The sequence below is a fragment of the Vulpes lagopus genome, chromosome 5 (genome assembly GCF_018345385.1).
Source record: "Vulpes lagopus strain Blue_001 chromosome 5, ASM1834538v1, whole genome shotgun sequence".
NCBI lineage: Eukaryota > Metazoa > Chordata > Mammalia > Carnivora > Canidae > Vulpes > Vulpes lagopus.
Genome location: NC_054828.1, coordinates 108,006,709 through 108,024,523, shown reverse-complemented (window position 1 = coordinate 108,024,523; position 17,815 = coordinate 108,006,709). Strand labels below are relative to the sequence as shown.

At 38.8% G+C, this 17,815-nt stretch overlaps 1 protein-coding gene and 1 pseudogene across 1 annotated transcript in view; one reads left to right on the top strand and one right to left on the bottom strand.

Annotated features, from left to right (window-relative positions):
- The window catches only part of TTC27 (tetratricopeptide repeat domain 27), a 175,614-nt gene that overhangs the window by 77,680 nt on the left and 80,119 nt on the right, over positions 1–17,815 (top strand). The gene's annotated exons all lie outside the window — the stretch shown is intronic.
- On the bottom strand, positions 7,452–12,449 carry LOC121490938 (annotated as a pseudogene).

The window sequence follows — 17,815 nt, the reverse complement described above, 5'->3', positions numbered from 1 at the left end:
GTCTTGCTTAATAAGTATATTTTTAAAACTTCGTTTTATAGTAGTTTAACCTGTATGGACTAAGTTGAGAGCACTTTATTGATGTTCCTCGAGGTACAAAGATTAATCTGTAGGTTCTATATCTTTCCTGGCTCTGTCTATTGAAAGTTTAGAGCAGTGGCACCTCAGTAGCAAATGAGCACACTAAGTGCCCAAATCTTGGTTTCTAAATACCATTCTTCAGCAGTAGCGACCAGTGCTCCTTAGATAGATGGCTGATCTTAGGACTGGAGCTGCTGAGGCAGGGAAAATACAAGATGGGCCTAGAACTTCTTGTGTAGTATAAGAAAGTAAGGTAGTATTTTAAAAAGGGAGCTGGGGGTGCCTATATGACACAGTTGGTTAAGCACCTGACTCTGGGTTTTGGCTCAGGTTGTAATTACACAGTTGTGAGACTGAGTCCCGCATCAAGCTCTATGTTTAGTGTGGTTAAATCTTAAAAAATGGGGGGTTGAGGGCATATTAGAAGGTCACAGCAGCTAATCTGAAAGAGAACCCAATGGCTAAGACCAAAATAATTTGAGCAACAAAATAAATAAAATATAATATTTGATTATAATCCCAAGTTATAAAATAAATACATGAGTCCATACTACTATAAATGAATGAATGATTGAATAAGTGGGAGAAGGAACAGATTTTTCTTACAGAAGTTTAAATAATTTATGTAGCTACATCCCTCTCTAGGAGGTGGAGTTTGACCTTTATATGCCCTAGAATGTGAGGTGGGCTTAGTGAATCCCTTCTGTATGGAAACAGAACATTGGTAGTTTTACAGTGGAGAAACCTGGCAACCCCTATCTCAATCAAGTGGTCAAAGTTAGCAGCACCAGCAATAAGTCTGATGATCTCACATATCCTCTGATCATCGGGTGTGGTGAGAAGAGCACCCTGTGGGATTCTCCCACCAAACTGGTTCCACCAGTTTAATTACAAGACAGTATCAGAAAAAACCCAATTGAGAGACATCCTACAAAGTATCTGGCTACTTCTTCAAAAGTATCCAGGTCATGGACAACATGAACTGAGAAACTGTCACAGATCAGAGACACTAAGGCAATTTGAGATGGTATCCTAGATTGGATCTTGGAACAGAAAAAGGGCATTAGTTGGAAAACTAATGAAATACAATTAAAATCTGTAGTTTAATTAATAGTAATGGACCAATGTTAATTTCCTAGTCTTGAAAAATAGATCTTGATTAGGTAATTTGTTAACATCAAGAGAAATTGGGTGAAGATTGTATAGGAACTCTCCATAGTGACTTTTCAAATTTTCTGGAAATCTGAAATTATTCCAAAATAAAAGTTTATCTTAAAAGAAAAACACATACTTATATTCTAGTTAGAAAGAAAAGTTATCTTGGATTAAGAATGTATATGCCTGGAGATGCCTGGGTGACTCAGTTGGTGGAGTGGGCAACTCTACATCTTAGATGGTAGGTCTGAGTCCTATTTTGGTGTAGAGATTGGTTAAAAAGAAAATCTTAAAAAAAAAAAAAAAAAAAAGAATGTATATGCCTGGGGGCATGTGTCTGGCTCAGTCAGTGGAGCAGTTGACTCTTGATCTCAGAATTGTGATTTTGAGCCCCACCTTGGGTGTAGAGATTACTTAAAAATAAAATCTTAAAAAAAAAAAAAAAAAAAGAATGTGTATGCCTGCAGGTACCATGTTATCACTCACTCACTGCTGCTTGTTTGGTTTCCAGTTCTATAGTACCAGCTCCTTCCCAGCATCTAAACAATGAAGGTCCAGATGTTTCTTATTTTGGTAAGGCATGAGTTAGACTTTTTAACTGAGAACATTGGAGGGAAATACATAATGAGATGTAAATACTGGGTGAAGTATGTTCAGATTTACTAAATGATCATAAGCATAACTTGGTACGGTCTACAAGGCTGGGTGGTAAGAAGGAGGAAGAGATGACTTAGGGAGAATGCATTTGGTGTGTGTGGAGTGTAGAGTCCGTCATTGTGGTTCACATCACTCTGGTTCATAATGGAGAGCAGCGTGAGATAATAATGTTGGAAAGGCTGACTGCTCTAGTTGTGGTGTTGACTGTTATATAAGGCTACAGAATGTGGTTTTCTCCTCTGAGTAAAAGGAACTATGGGTAACATGACAAAAGTCAGAGTTTCAAAGAGAGCCTTAGAGTACTGTAGCATTTTATTGGTGAGAATAGAAGCAGAGACCTCTATTAGGCATTACTTTCATAGGCCAGCTTACTAGGAGAAGATTGAGTATGGATAGAAATACAGACTTTAGAGATGATTTACTTAGTTGTTTTAAGTTGAGAAATCAATTTGAAACTGAAGGTAAGATGAAAGAGTAAAATTTAAAAACACTTTTTTTTTTGTATGGTTGCTTAAATTTAAACTCTTAGGGAAAAATGTTCGGAATAAGATTATTTTTCAAAGACAGAAATCAGGAAAATAATGTGAGCCCTTTAAAAACAGTCTTTAAGAGTCTTTAAAAAGTGTTGTTTTGTTTTTTGTTTTTTTCAAGCAATAATTCACCTGCATTAACAATCTATTAGTTGCTGGGTAAAAGCAGATGTTTATCTGGACTAAGTGAAGTTTTTTTTTTCCAAAAAAATCCATGAAAACAAAAAACAAACAAAAAATCCATGATAACAAAAATACAATGTTACATTCCAGAACTTCTGTGTCAGCATAGTTTTTCAAACCAACAAGAGGGTTACCAGATTAGTACAAATATCAGCGTTAACTTCTTAGTTAACAAACATTTATTGAATTCTTAGTGTGCACCAGGTACTGTATTAGGTCCTGGGCATACTAATTAATATGTAATCTTAGCTTTCAAGAGCTTAAATTCTAGGCGCCAGGTTACTGATCTTGGAATTATTTTCCACTTCTTTTTAAGCCCTCTCCTTCTGTTTGCAAAATACTATGCCGTTCTCATGTCTTTTTGCTTTCTTCCTGTATACTGTTTGAATTTATTGAGGGCCTACTATGTGTTCTACAGTTTGTCACATATTGTTTTAATCATTTTATGTTTTTTCACTGAGTATCATTGTATTTCAGGACCTTTTCTATTATTGTCACAATTTGTTTTCTCCAAAACAGTGAGACAGAGATCAGGGTTCATTGCCGCTTGAAGAGAAATAGGAGGAAGTGGGATTGGGATGAGGAAGAAGTCATAACGAGCTGCAGACCCAATACATAGGATGCTTTTTCCTATGCTGAGCATCCCCTTGCCCTCTACCTCCCCTTCCCCACCACTGGGTAGCCCACTCTGGAAAGGGCCAAGACCTCAGGCCAGGTTCTTTGTGGCTGTGAGGACTCTGAGACACCTGACAGCCGGGTGCCATGTGTGGACCCCATTCCTTGCAGCTGGGCCCAATGTAAAGCAAAGAAGGAAGGTGAAGGTGTGGTTTTGTAATTAGCACTTTAAATTATTTATGCTGAATTGCCTCTATTGTATTTAATTTTATTTTAATTTTTAAAAATTTTTATTTATTAAAAGCTTATTTCACATAATTTTCCCTCACAAATTTTATTTATTAAAAGCTCATTTCACATAAATATTTCACAAGCTTCCCTTCCCTTCCATGTGTAGGAGACTACACATAAATATTTAAAATTTTATTTTTGGAAACAGATTAAATGGGTATTTTTTTGAGGGGGGGCCAAAGTTTGGCCTTCTTAATATAAATAGTATAGATTACATTTATTTATTAATGAAGGACATACTGACTTAGAAATGATTTGCTTTGCATTCATCTCTTATATTAACTTTTGCATATGAAATAAGTCATCATTCAGTTTCCTTTTGGAGTGGCAATTAAACTCAAAAAGTATAGAGGTAAATTTATAAGTGTATAGCATATCTTTTTAATTTGAAACCTGCAATATTCTCTGAACTGTGCACATTAGGGTTTTGGGTATTGAATAACAAAAATGTTTTTGACTGAGGAAAATAGATTTAAAGAAGGAGCCCAATCACTATGCTCCCGCATCTTCCCCTGTCTTGGCCTTTGTATATCTGGCATCTCCCTGTCTTGCCATCCAAATCCTGCATTCTGAAGAGAGTTGTCTACTTCTCTGCCTGTAAAGGATTAGGGAGTTGCTATCTCTGCTTTCACAGAGGGTACGATAGAGAAAAATCACTTCATACCCCAACCCTAAAATTAGCCAAATCATGTGACAAGGTGAATACAGTTTGTCTCATTTTCTGTCACTTTTTGAGCCATTTACCTCATCATATGAACTTTGGCCAATTCTCTGACTCAGGGTTTGATACTACTGTGTTTGTTGAAGTTGCTGCATCCCTTAAGAATAAGAGGAAAATGATTTTTCAAAGACCTATATATATAAAACAATGTTTAGGAGAAATTGTTTTAGTTTCTGTGAAAATCTGTTTCCTTCCTCAGCTGTTAATACTGTGATAAAATGATAAGCTGTTCAGGCTGAAAGAAAAGCCAGAAGGAGCTGTTTAGGGAAAAGCTTAGTCTTGTCATATTACAAGTTGAGGAAGTGCAGGTGGGATGAGGTCAGGTGACTCACCACAGTTGGCCTGGCTGGTTAGTTAATGGCAGAATCTTGACTGTGACTTGCACGATGATGAGCAGCTACATTGAATGATGTGATGTCAAGTCCTGAAGGTGGCAGATTTGGGAGGGATTTCTGAGGGAGACAAGTTTAAACCAAACTTAAAAAGAAAGTATTGTATCACGCCTAAAGGTAAATACACCAATGTTACAAGATCCAAAGAGGAACAAAGACCTCCAAATTGAGGACAATACCTTAAAAACACTCTATCTCATGAAAATTATTCTAGGTTAGCGTTCTTTAACGATTGCATTTTTGGGGCTGTCATGATGGTGGTAATAATGAAGAAAATGTTTATGGAGTCATTGTTTGAGTGGTTATGATTCAGAAGCAATGAATTAAAATGAGAATATATTCTCTAGGACTTATTCAGACCCTGCCTTTGATTATTTTATGTTCATTATTAAAGTAATCTTACTAATGAATTTTAATTATTCAGTTATCTCTTAGCTCTGTTCATTTAAATGAGGACAGCCTGCCTCTGTTCAGGTAGCTGTGCCTCTAAAGATGATTACCCGACAGGGATCTTTTCCTTCACCTTTGAATTTCTGGGAGGACAGTGCATTGAACTGGGAATTGGAGATTATAATAGTTGTCTATCATTGGAGACTGTACTGCATTTGACTTTTTTTACTGTGCTAGTTAATTGAGATTTAACCATTTTTAAATGAGCTTTAGCTTTCCAAAGAACATCTGTTCCTGATAATGTAGTTGTATACCTACTTTGATGGAATAGATGTTTTCCATCATGTTTGATTCTGGAGGAAGAAGGGCCCAGAACAGGATGATTGATTCTATTGTGGAGATTATCACCCTTGTGTAGGCCAAAACACTTCTATTTTAAAAGCTGATCACCCTTGGTTTACATGGCTGTTTAATTTCTAGTAATGATTAAAAGCTTGTCACAAAAGGCTTAATTAGGGAAAAACTGGTCCCAAAAATATAACATCAGAATTTATACAGTGAGCCTCATACTTGTTTTTGAATAATTTCATAAAGGAGTCCTTCAGATTATTTTTTTATATTGAGGGAAAACCACACTGCTGGCATTATGTAACACCTGGACCAAGTCCATGGTTAGTAGTGGCAAAGTATATTTTGTTTTTTAAAACTATGTCACTGTTTTTAATTGCTTTTAATTATAGAAATACCTGCTAATTATAAAAGATGTAAGCAATAGAGAAGCAGAAAATAATAACCAGTGTTTTCCTCTACCTTGCTTGCTTTCCAATCTCAATTTGTAACCTTCTAGACTTCTTCCTCTGCATAAATAAACAAAACAGTATGCTTAAACATCAGTGGGATCATGCAGTCTTTACTACTTTTTGCCTCTTAACAGAAGAGGCTGATCCACTCTGTGTGCCAGTACCTATGGATCTAGCTCATTCACTCCAGCAGCCATGTCACTCTGTTAAATAGAGGTGCTATAATTTTTTGAGCCTACCCCTTATTTTTGAAGGTACCCTTTTATTAATATGTTTTTATTTTAAACTGCATATTAGAAACTTTGGTACTATACATAGTAAAATAAAATTAGAAGGATTTCAAATGCAAGATGTACATTACCTTCCAATTCCCAGCTCACTTTTAGCAGTTTCTTTTTTGTTGTTCTAGTAGTTTCCATCATAACTTTATATATTTACACTTCTGTTATTCTTTTTGAAATGCTTATACTCGGGGCACCTGGGTGGCTTGGTGGTTGAGCATCTGACTTTGGCTCAGATCATGATCCCAGGGTCCAGGGATTGAGTACCACATCAGGCTTCCCACAGGGAGCCTGCTTTCTCCCTGTGCCTATGTCTGCCCTTCTCTCTGTGTCTCTCATGAATAAATAAATAAAATCTTTAAAAAAATAAATGCTTATATTCCTTTTCTTGATTTATCAACTTTATTTTTTTAAGATTTATTTACTTGAGAGAGAGAGGGGTGGGGGGAGACGGAGAGAGAGCCTTAATCAGACTCCATGCTGAGTGTGGAGCCCGATGTAGAGCTTGATCTCATGACCCTGAGATCACGACCTGAGCTGAAACCAAGAGTCAGATGCTAAACTGACTGAGCCACCCTTGTGCCACTTGATTTATCAACTTTAGATAGCATCTGTTGCCTCCACACTATGAATTATGGAAAAATCAGTATATCTCTCATCCCCTCTTCCATTTTTATGTTTTTTTTTTTTTTTTTTGCAGTGGTTAGGGATTGTTATTCTACATTTTACTCTGTAATATATGTCATCTGTGTTTAGTTTATATGTTGATTTTTAAAATTTTAAATCAGTTTTACAGCATTACAATTATGATTATATATTTTAATTATATAGTCAAATATTGTGATTATACCTATGGAAAAGAAATCATATGCTTTGTCTCTAAGCTTTTACTGCTTGACAAAGGCTGTCACAACAATCAAGGTCCAGGAGATTCTCCATTCGTTCTTTTTTGCCTTTTTTTTTTTTTTAACTCATTCTAGGTCATAGTCAGCTACCACTGTTTCTTTGATCTCAGTTGTTACCTGCCTTGTCTTCTTTATTGTCTTTTTGTATTACCTTCTGTGTAACTTTCATCTGAAGGACATGGATGGTAAAATTTGAGTCTTTATAAAATGTATTTTTCCATCGAATTTATTAATTGGAATGGGATAGAATTCTAGTTTCAAAATCATCTTTCTGTACGACTGTATATGAAGTCATTTCTTTTTTTTTTTCCCTCATTGAACTTTCGTTTTAATTGGTCTCAAAATTCTGTGACAGATTTTTGGTCAAGTTGTTTCCATAAAAACGTACTGATTTTAAAAACTAATAACTTAAAACTGCCACACACAAAAAACCACAAATGGTTCACAAAACATTCTCCTTCCTTCTGAAGGTTTTATGATGCATTGTGATCATTAACCAATCTTTTACTATTAAACTTAAATGGCCAATTGATACAAACAGTTCTGAGACTGTTTTTCCACCACTAATTAAGACTGGGGTGGCAGGTATTGGGGATTCTATTCATTTAGCCTTCTGAGCTTTCTGGGCAGAGTTGGTGACCTTGCCAGCGCCAGCTGCCTTCTTGTCCATTGCTCTGATGACACCCACAGCAACCGTCTGTGTCATGCTGTGAACAGCAAAACGGCCCAAAGGAGGATAGAGAGGCTCTCAACATGGGCTTGCCAGGAACCATATCAACAATGACAGCATCAGCAGATTTTAAGAACTTGGGACCGCTTTCTAGCTTTTTCCCCAGAATGACGATCTATCTTCTTCTTAAGCTCAGCAAACTTGCAAGCAATGTGAACTGTGTCACAATCCAGCACAGGTGCATATCCAGCACTGATTTGGTCTAGATGGTTCAGGATAATCACCTGAGCCGTGAAGCCAGCTGCTTCCATTGCTGGGTCATTTTTGCTGTCACCAGCCACATTGCCATAACGAACATCTTTAACAGATATGTTCTTGAAGCCTACATTATCTCCAGGAAGAGCCTCACTCAAAGCTTCATGGTGTATTTCAACAGACTTAACTTCAGTTGTAACACTGACTGGAGCAAAGGTGACTACCGTGCCAGGTTAAGAACACCAGTCTCCACGCAGCCCACAGGGACAGGACCAATGTCACCAATTTCGTAGATGCCCTAGAGAGGCAGGAGCAAGGGCTTGTCAGTTAGACAAGTTGGTGGCAGAATGCAATCCGTAGCTCCAAGCAGTGTGATTCCACTGGCATTCCCACCTGTATGGGTGCCTTTCCACCCCTTGAACCAAGGCATGTTAGCACTTAGCTTCAGCATGTTGTCACTATTCCAATCAGAAATTGGACCAAATGCTATTGTGTCAGGGTTATAGCCAATTTTCCTCATGTAGGTGCTGACTTCCTTAACTATTTCCTTGTATCTCTCTTCTGGCTGTAGGGTGGTTCAGTGGAATCCATTTTGTTAGCACCAACAGTTAGTTGTTTTACAACCAGTGTGTAAGCCGGAAGGGCATACTCACGGGTCTGCCCATTCTTGGAGATGCCTGCTTCAAATTCACCAACACCATCAGCAATAATCAGGACAGCAGAGTGAGCCTGAGTTGTACCTATAATCATGTTTTTGATAGTCTCTGTATCCTGGGGCATCAGTGATAGTCACATAATACTTGCTGGTCTTGAATTTCTACAGGCAGATATCAATGGTGATACCATGTTCATGTTCAACTTTCAGTTTATGCAAGACTTGAGCGTACTTAAAAGAGCCCTTTTCCGGGGATCCCTGGGTGGCTCAGCGGTTTAGTGCCTGCTTTCGGTCCAGGGTGTGATCCTGGAGTCCTGGGATCAGTCCCACATCGGGCTCCCTGCATGGAGCCTGCTTCTCCCTCTGCCTGTGTCTCTGCCTCTCTCTCTCAGTCTGTGTCTCTCATGAATAAATAAATAAAATATTAAAAAAAGCCCTTTTCCATCTCAGCTGCTTCTTAGATTTTTCGATGGTTCTTTTATTGATCCCACCATATTTGTAGATCAGATGACTCATAGTGGTAGATCTGCCCGAACCTATGTGTCCAATGATGACCATGTTGATATGAGTCTTCCTTTCCCACTTTGGTTTAGGTTTAGCGATGGTTTTTATGACACTTGTGTTCTGGTGGCAAACTGTTGTGAAAAAGAGAGGTCATTTCTGTATATCTTCCAGCATCCCAGTTTCCTGATAAGTGTGGCAGTTTGATTATTGTTCCTTTTTAAAAAAAGATTTATTTATTTATTTTAGAGAGAGCATGAGCAGGGGGAAGGGCAGAAGGAAGGGAGAGAATCTCAAGCAGACTCCCTACTAAGTGAGGAGCCTGATGTTGGGACTTGATCTCACAACCCTGAGATCATGACCTGAGCCAAAATCAAGAGTCAGGCACTTAACTGATTGAGCCACCTAGGTGCCCCTTTATTGCTCCATTTTTTCCCCCAAGATTTTATGTATTTACTTGTCAGAGAGAGAGAGAGCACAAGCAGGAGGAGCGGCAGGCAGAGGGAGAAACAGGCTCCCTGCCCAGCAAGAAGCCAGATGCAGGACTCAATTCTAGGACCCTGGGATCATGATGCTTAACTGACTGAGCCACCCAGGCATCCCTGTTGTTCCATTTTAAGTGATATTTTTCTTCTCTTTTTGAACATTTTTAGAGTTTTCTCTCTGTGCTTGGAATTCTGAGTGTCTGAATGTGAGCATGGGTTCCAGAGTCATGACACCTAATTTTAGATGCCAGCTCTACCATGTATGAGTCACTTCTGCCTTATACAAGCTACTGAACTCTCTGTACCTCAGTTTCTTCATGTGTATAATGAAATAAATATATTATGCAGATTATATGAATTGATATTTAGAAGAATGGCTCTCAGGAAGTGCTTACCAAATGTCATAACTATTGTTATTTCTCTTGGACTACTTATTGGATTCCTTTGTTGTTGTTTAGAGAGGGTGGGTGCAGAGTGGAGAGGGAGAGAGGGCAGGCTCCATGCCCAGCACAGAGCATAATGCTGGGCTTGATCTCACGACCCTGAGATTATGACCTGAACCCAAATCAAGACTTAGTTGCTTAACTGACTGAGCCACTCAGGTATCCCCTTATTGGTTTGTTTTTTTAAATTGGGTTCTTTAAATGTAAACAGTCATGTTTCTGTAGCTCAGAGGGATTTTTCTTCCATTATTTCTTTAATTATATTTCTCCCTTTTTAAAAAGCCTTGTACTCTAGTTCTGCAGTTGAAATTCTAGTAAACTTACGTGAGACCTCCTGAATTTATCTTGTATGGCTTTAACTCTTCTTCTTTTTTTTTTTTTTTTTAAGATTTTATTTATTCATTCATGAGAGACACAGAGAGAGAGAGAGAGGCAGAGACACAGGCAGAGGGAGAAACGGGCTCCACGCAGGGAGCCCGACGTGGGACTCGATCCCAGGTCTCCAGGATCAGGCCCTGGACTGAAGGCGGCACTAAACCGCTGAGCCACCCAGGCTGCCCTTAACTCTTTTTTTCATGCTTCCTTTCTCTTTGTATTTTTGCTTGATATTGTGGGACATTTCTTTGACTTTTTTTTCCATATCACTAGTTTGATCATTAGCCTAGTTCCTAATATTATTCAGTCTATCCTTGTAATTTTTTGTTCTGAGGGTTTTTAATTTTCTTTCTTTCTCTTATTTCTTTACAGTTATTTTCAGATGTATAATATAGTGATTCAACAATTTTATACATTCTTCTCATCAAGATAAGTCTACTCTTAATTCCCTTTATTTCATTAAAAATAATATTTGACAATTTTTAATTTTCAGGAATTCTGTATTTTTCTGATTGTTGTTTTTTTCTAATACCCTTTTCTTGTTTTATTAATGCAGTATCATTTAATTTCTTTGCATATTGTTAATTAGAATTTTAAAAAGTCCCTTCTTTCCACTCATCAGTAGTAAATTGTTTTGTATATTCAGCTTGGCCCTTCTTTTCTTGGTATTGCTTTTCCTTAACTTTCTGATGGTCACCAGCAGTTAATGTGGGCTCTCTCTGTGGTTATATGGGTTTCTTTGTCTGAGAGGCCTTTTTCTGGAATGGAAGAGCTGACTACAGACTGTACACCTGGCCAGGGTGTGTCTAACTGGCAAGCTTTGTTAGGGTTGCCAAGAATCTCCTCTCTACACCTTCCCATAGGGCCTTAAACTCTGGATCTGAGGTAATTGATGTTATAACAGAAATGCTTCTCTTTTCATGTAGGCCCCATATATCTTGTTGCTTTATTCCCTTATTCCTTTCCTCTGACAGACACATAAGGTCTGGACAGCATCTCTTAAATGGTACAAGCAAGCAGTGTGCTTTAGCCTCGGGGCCAGAGATGGTTTCCAGAGTCGCTGGTAGCAGCACCAAGATCCCAAGTGAAGAACCAGTAACGAGATATAGAGACCTCCACAAGAAAGACCTTCTCTCAGTGATTGAATCATCAGCCAGTAGTAATAAGTGACAGAAGTCAGAGCCTAGAATATTGGGTCACCTTCACCAGAGTGACAACCCAACAGGTGGACTAAACAATTTGTGAGGTTTTCTTAGATCACTGAACTTAGGGAGACTGCAACAGATGCAAAAGGCTTAGAATGCTTAAAAGAGAGACTGCAACAGATGCAAAAAAAAAAAAAAACAAAAAACAAAGGCTTAGAATGCTTAGAGGCACCTATTCGTCAAGAACAAAGTTAAAGTGTTTAAAGGATGGTATAGAAGAATCAGAAGAGATCCAGTAGTTCAGAAAATGTGTAAGAGGTTGATAATATTCAAAATTAGTTCTGCATCAAATATGTTAACACAGGTCCTCCCTTTCTGCCCCTAGACCAAAGCCAGACCCTGAGCGAAGGGATCATATCAGGATTGCCCTCTGCCTGTAGTCATCAAGAACACTTGGCCCGAGTGCAGTTTTGGGGCAGAGAGCCAGCTTGTGTGGATCATCTCAACTTTATTTTTTAAAAATATTTATTTGTTTTAGAGAGAGCGGGGGGAGAGTGCACATGTATGTGAGCAGGGAAAGAGGAAGAGGGAGAGGGAGAGAGAATCTTTAAGCAGACTTTAAGCGTGGAGCCCCAACCCAGTTCTCCATCCCAGGGCCCTGAGATCATGACCTGAGCCAAAATCAAAAGTTGGCCACTCAACCGACTGAGCCATCCAGATGCCCTTCAACTTTAGGATAATTATATAAGTGTGTGGTTCTCTCAAAGTGATGGGGATATGACTGCAAGAAAGAAGGTAAAAGACACAATTGTATGATATAATAGTTATACTAAGCTGGAGGCATGTTCTCAGATGCAGGTAAGAACTTCCTAGTACCCCCCAGTTTCCCAACAAGATGTTCAGCTTTATACGATGCCATCCTGTGGCATCTGGTGCCAGAAGCTCCCCTGGGTTTTCTCACAGGGGTGAAGGGTAGTTTATACCCACCTGTGACCTCCCATCCCTCAGCCAAATAATGATCATGAGGGTAAGGTGTCACCCAGCAGACCCAGGCTTCTGACCCATCTTAGCTTCATTCTGAGTTTTGTGAGAAAAGAATTTCTGAAGTTGTTTTATCCCACAACTAATAAGAGAGTTACATCGCTTTAGGATCTTATCATTTCTCATCAAGACTGTTGTAACTTTCCTTACTTTTTCTCCTCATCAACTGTTTGGCCCTTCTGTTGAAAAATCAAATGACCACATGTGTGTGGTTTATTTCTGGACTGTGTTTCCAAAGTTATATTTTAGCCTTTATTAAATTATATTATACTTTATTTGGAAACCTTCTTGTCTTCACATCTAGAATGAGAGCTTCTTTTTTTTTTTTTTTTTTTTTTTTTTTTTTTTTTATGATAGTCATAGAGAGAGAGAGAGGCAGAGACACAGGCGGAGGGAGAAGCAGGCTCCATGCACCGGGAGCCCGATGTGGGATTCGATCCCGGGTCTCCAGGATCGCGCCCTGGGCCAAAGGCAGGCGCCAAACCGCTGCGCCACCCAGGGATCCCTAGAATGAGAGCTTCTTAAGGGATCAGGTTCTCTGTTTCATTTATTTTTGTATTCTCAGGTTAGACATTCAATGGATATTTGCTGAATGTTGAATTTGAAAAAAAAAATCATGTTTGAATTAGGACTATTTGAGAATTGGGCTAAATTAAGGATTAAATTTTTTTGTCTGGCACTTGAGTAATCCACAAGCTGTAGAGACCAGTTTTTCTAATATCATTCCAGTCCAGATCTTCAGCCCAGTGCCAGAGCTAACAGGAACAGAGCAATCACTGTGATCACAGAGGTTAACGTAGCATTCCCAGAAGGTAATAATTCACAGTTTGGTTGGTTGTATTTTTTTAAGGGGAGGGAAAAGAGATAATGGAGTGTCAGTTTTTCCTCACAGCGTTACCCCCCCCCCCCGAAAAAAAGATGAATTACATGTATAAATCACTACTCTTTAAAGTCATTAGAAGTGATAAGAGAACTAGAGTCCATGAATTTACCTAATTAACTAGAAATATGCTCACTCTTTATTTCTCAACATATCAAAAAACCAAAGCTTTTTCTTTATATTACAGACTAGTCATTTGTTCTGCATTAAAGACTTCTCTCTCATGTTTTAGTATCTCAGGATATACATTGTACTCTGTTATATTTTCATATATCTTCATAAAGGCATATGCTCATGCATTGAACTTGGCAGGCATAGTATTGACCTTGACCTATTTGTGTGGAGAGTATGTGCCCTTGTGGGGCACTTAGTCTAGTAATTCATGCTGACTGTGGCTACACTGGGCTTGCCTAATGAGTGGGTATGGCTTCAAAATTTGAGAAATTGCATTTGATTTTTATACTTATTTTAAATATCCTTCTTTTAAATGAAAGGTGCTTATAAAGGACATATTGAAGTTTAGAGCTCTTCATACCCTTCAGGATTTAAGAACAGGTTTCTTTCTTTTTTAAAAAAGATTTCATTTATTTATTCATGAGAGACACACATAGAGAGAGGCAGAGACCTAGGCAGAGGGAGAAGCAGGCTCCATGCAGGGAGCCTGATATGGGACTCAATCCCAGAACTCCAGGATCATGCCCTGAGCCAAAGGCGCGTAGACACTCAACCGCTGAGCCACCCAGGTGTCCCGAGAACAGGTTTCAATAAGGAATCTTTTCATTGTAAGGGACAGAAACCCCATTCACACTGGCTGGAAGAAAGGAAATGTATTGGTCTTTATGACTGGGAATCTTGAGGTATTCCATTTTCAGTGATAGCTGGATTCAGGAGGAGCTCAACAGATCATCACCTCTTTCTCTTTCTCTCATTTTCACCTGCATTCTCCCATCTCCGCTTTTCTCTGCCTGCTTCAGAAAAGCACCAGCTTTCGTTGCCTCACAATCCAAGGGGAAGAGAGATCACATACTATGGCCAAGGTGAAGCCCCCTAACTTCCCGGGCTTCACTTCTCTTTTCTGTAGGACAAAGAGACCAGTGATTTGTGCCTACCTCATAACATGTTGAGGGATTAACTGAGTTAATGTTTGTGAAATGCTTGAAATAGTGCCTGGCACAGAGTAAACCCTCAATAAATCTTGACTGCTATTACCATCCTCTGTTTACAGGAGGGAAAGTGTAAGTATGAGAAAATAAAAATATCTAATCCTTCATGTAACTTACTGAAATTAGTCATTACTACCTGGAAAATCTAAAAACTGTGGGATAATGACAGTGCTTCACACTGAATATACTGAATTGTGCCATTATGTTTTTTAAAAATCTGAGAGATGAAAACATGTCCATTCTAGCTCTGTACTTCACCTGTGTTAGTAACCATTTGCAGCATTTAAAACTTACTGAAAAGTATACTAGGGTTTGCTCCTGTGACTGTTGCTAAGCTTTTATATGTTGGAATGGTTATGGTTAACTACTGTTTATTTAGAATTGTGTATAATTCCTACAGTTTACTGAATGCTTATCTGCAGGGTGCTAAATAATCTTAGCATATACGTATTATCTACATTTTTACTAATGGGAGAAATGAAGGACAGAAATTTCAAGTGACTTACCTAAGGTTTTATAGCTGGGCTAGAATTCAGACCAGGTTCCCCTTGGATTTTGAAGTCCATGCTTTCCAACTTAATAATCCGTCATGCTGTAGTGTTGTAAGGAAGCTATGAGAACTGGCTTAAAAAAGAAAAAAAGGTGTCAGTATGAAATCTGGCATCATCTAAAGGAAAGGAATTGAATAAGAAAGAGGAAGAAGTGAATACAGGCTTTTTTTGGGAAAGGTTTGGATTGCAGAACTTTGCCTCTCAAGACCAGCAATTCAGGTGAAAGGAAAAGCAAATGGAATGTTCACCCTCAAGATGAGGTGCTGTGAGGGAAGAGCATGCAAATAGGTGAGAATTGGCTCTTGCTAAGGCCAAGCAAAGGGGCTGCTGAGAGGGATGCTGTAGGCTGAAACCAAGATATGGGTTTCATGATAATAGTTTGGTATAAAATAGGTAATGATTAGTTCATAGATAAGGGGAATGGAAGAGAGGGACAAGTGATATACAGCATAACATGAATTTTATTGTTAATAGTAAAAGAAAAAATTAAAAACCCTAGGAAGTTATAGAAATGTGAAAAATAGGTCACAGCAGAGGAGGTTAATACAGAGATGGAAGAAAGGATGCCCACTTCCAAAGGCAGCACTAAATGATAACTCTAGTTAAATTCTAGGCAGGGGCACACTTAAGTTCCCTGGACAGAGTCAGAGTGTGTTGACTAAACTGATACATGGGTTTCCCTGGGCGAACATCCTGTGTACATCCCAACAGTCTTATGCAACATTTCCCAAACCTGCCTGAACCTGTGAACCACTTCTGAGGTGCTTGTTAAAATACAGCTCTGCAGGCTAGGCCTCAGGGATTCGGGGTCAGTGTGGGGGTGGTGATTATGGGCACTTCAGAGAAAGACTGCCTTAGGCAGAGGTAGGCTGTTAATCTTTAGTAGCTCCAGATGTTTTTCTGTCTCATGCCTCAGTACTTAGAGAGCAGAGGCTAAAAGGGCATTTACCAAGGTCTGGAGGCCAGCATTGTGATTTAACAGGAGGCCAAGTGCCAGGAGGAGCCTTAGATGTGAGTGTTGAGTGTCACAGAATCTGGGGCCAATTGACATCAGGCTCTGAAGAATAGGAGCTTTGCATTGATACCTACTGAGAAAGGTGTGGTATATTTATTATTAAACTTAACTACTTCAGCTTTTTTAGAAAAAAGATGATAGTAGGAGTTTAAAACTTCCACTTAGGGATCCCTGGGTGGCGCAGCGGTTTGGCGCCTGCCTTTGGCCCAGGGCGCGATCCTGGAGACTCGGGATCGAATCCCACGTCAGGCTCCGTCAGGCTCCCGGTGCATGGAGCCTGCTTCTCCCTCTGCCTGTGTCTCTACCTCTCTCTCTCACTGTGTGCCTATCATAAATAAATAAAATTAAATTAAAAAGAAAATAAAACTTCCACTTAGGTTTTAATAAATATTTGTTATTCTTTGCACTCTCATAATTCCTGCAGATTACAAACAGGCTAACTTGTATTCTCATCTCCCAATTTTTAAAGATGAGATGATAAAGAAGAGCTTCTAAATATTTCCTGGGGCACCTGGGTAGCTTAGTCAGTGAAGCTTTGGACTCTTGATTTTGGCTCAGGTCATGATCTCAGGATTGTGAGATCGAGCCCCACATCTCTTTCTCTTCCTCTCCCTCTACCCGCCCCTCCTCCCACTAAGTATGTCTTTAAACATTAAGTAAGAAGTTTGGGGAAAAAAATTGAAGTTGGGTGGTTGTGGGGAAGGCATTCAAGACAATGGATCTAATTCTAAGTCAGCAGTTCTCCAAGGTGATTTGTGGAACCTTGGGGGTCCCCAGACCTTTTCAGAATATCCACAGGTCAAAACTATCTCTGTAATCATACTGAGATATTATTTACCTTTTCACCCTGTTCATACTGAATCAATAGAAACAGTGGAGGGTGAGAGTGTCAAACTGCTGGCCCCTTCACCTGAATCAAGGTGGGAACACCAAACCATGCTGATAGTCATCATATGCTTCATACCCACACAGTCATAGTTAAAAAAAAAAAAAGATAGTTTTATTTATGAATGCTTTTATTTATTTATTTTTTTAAAAAGATTTTATTTATTCATGAGAGATAGGCAGAGACACAGGCAGAGGGAGAAGCAGGGTCCATACAGGAAGCCTGATGTGGGACTTTCTCCAGGATCACGCTCTGGGCTAAAGGTGGCGCTAACCCACTAAGCCACCAGGGCTGCCCTATGAATGCTTTTAATAAAGCAGTAAATATTATTTTATTAAGTCTTTACCCTTGATAGTGTATCTTCTTTAATATCCTATGTGATGAAATGGGAAGTACGTAAAAAACAGTTGTGCCACATGCTAACATACAGTGGTTGTCTCAGGAAAAAGCTGAACTGTCTGCTTTGTTCATGGAACATTATTTTTTCTTGAAAGAACTGCTGACACACTTGGGGTATTCAAACTTTAGGTATTTGGCAGAAATTTTTTCAGAAAAACAAACAATGAAGTGAGCTCATCACTTCAAGGAGAATAAGTGACAATAATTTGTTACCAATGATAAAATCTTGAGGTTTTAAGAAAAAAATGAGGGTTTTGGGAAACTTATATCTGCAACTATGAACTTGACAATTTCCCAATACTTCAAGTATTGGGATGAGAGTTTTCTCATGAGATTGTTGGTGATATTAA